Genomic DNA, 1862 nt, shown 5'->3' with positions numbered 1-1862 from the left:
GAGGTGTCACGGAGTCCCCGGGCGATGCTCTGGAACTGCTCCCTACGAAGCCAGTCAGGACTCTGGTGAAGTCTCCTCGCTCTGAGCAGACTGTCTCCAGGGCAAGAAGCTCACACAGCTTCACCTTCCTGGTCTGACCTTGGAGCATTCAGCATCCTCTGCCTCTCCGTGCGCTTCCCACAGCGAGTCTGCCCAGGTGGGGTCCTGGGGAAGCCAGAGGGTCCTGCACCCCCACTTCACAGTCAGACGTGACTCTCAGCCAGCCAGTAAAACAAAGGTTTATTAGATGACAGGAACACGGTCTAAAACAGAGCTTGTAGGTCCAGCGAACGGGACCCCTCAGCCGGGTCCATCCTCGGGGGCAACGAGCCAGACACCCCCATCTGCCCTCACTCCCTGTCCCCAGCCAGCTCCAAACTGACTGTCTCCAGCCCCTCCTTCTCTGGGCTTTGTCTCTTTCCCAGATCCGGCGGTCACCTGATCTTTGTTCTCCAACACCTTTAGCTGTCACCTTGCAGGGAGGAAGGACCTGGCCATTAGTTGCCAGGCGACAGTGTCGGCCATTTATGCACACTGGCCCTTTGCTCTGCAACAATTACACCCCCTTATCCCATCACCTAGAGACTTAAGAAATGCATAGGGGAAACTGAGGCACCCCTACAGTATTCAGAGGAAACATTAAGAACAGTCCCACTTTGTCACACCCCCATGCCTGGTACCCCCTCCCCCCGCTACTGCTCCCTCACCCACCACTAGCAGCCCCCTACCCTGCTGCTAAAGATCAGTACCCTGTGCCCTGGTACCCCCCCTCTTACTACCGATCCCTCACCCAGCACTGCCTCCCACTTATGGTGACCTCCTCTCACAGACTCTCAGGCCTGGTGCTCTGGAACTGCTCTGTGCAAAGCCAGCCAGGACTCCGGCACAGGAACTCTCTCCCGGGCAAGGAGCCTTTCCACCTATGGCCTTCCTGGGTCTGACCTCGGAGCACTCAGCCCCCTGTTCACGCTGTGCCCTTCCCCTTGGCAGGGCCTCCAGGACGGGATCCCTGGGGAAGCCAGAGGGGCCCTGTCCGCAGTCAGCCGGGACTCCCAGCCACCATGCAACACAGTCGTCGGGACACAGCGTAGAACAGAGTTTGTTACCCAGAAAGCAGGAACTTTCAGCCAAGTCCATCTTGGGGACCCCCAGGGCCTCGTGCCCCTGGACTCCCCACTCCGAGTCCCAAACAGGAGACTGACCCCTCCAGCGGCCCGACCTCCCACATGCCCACTGCCCCTCCTCTGGTCTTTGTCTTGCTTCCGGGATAAAGTGTCACCCGGCCGCGTCCCCCTCTGGGGCCATCGCCTACTTGCAAGCAGCTGGAGCTGCCTCACCTGCCCCCAAGGGCCTCAGCAAAAGACACAGGCCCTTATCCCCACCACCGAGGCACCGGTGCAGTACACAGGGAAACTGAGGCACACAGTATTCATGCACAACAGTAAGACTTACTCAGGCTCACATACAACATGAGGGGAACCCCCCCACTTCATCACATGCCCCGCTCCTGCCCTCGTTCCCTCACCCACTGCTGAAGGTCAGTGCCCCGGTACCCCTCACCTCTCTGTTACTGCTCCCTCACCCACCACCCCTGCTGCTGGGGGTCAGTGGCTGGTACCTTGTGTTACAGAGTGTGGGGGGACACAAGGCCCTGCACCCCCGGCTTCCTGCGATTCACCATGACTCTCAATCAGCCAGTAAAGCAGAAGGTTTATTTAGACGACAGGAACACAGTCCAAGACAGGTCTTGCAGGCACAGACAACAAGATTCCCCACCCCCCTGCCGCTCAGTTAGGTCCATCTTGGGTCCCAGGGGCACCACA

The sequence above is a fragment of the Trachemys scripta genome, chromosome 1 (genome assembly GCF_013100865.1).
Source record: "Trachemys scripta elegans isolate TJP31775 chromosome 1, CAS_Tse_1.0, whole genome shotgun sequence".
Taxonomy (NCBI): domain Eukaryota; kingdom Metazoa; phylum Chordata; order Testudines; family Emydidae; genus Trachemys; species Trachemys scripta.
Note: the sequence above shows the minus strand (reverse complement) of the source record.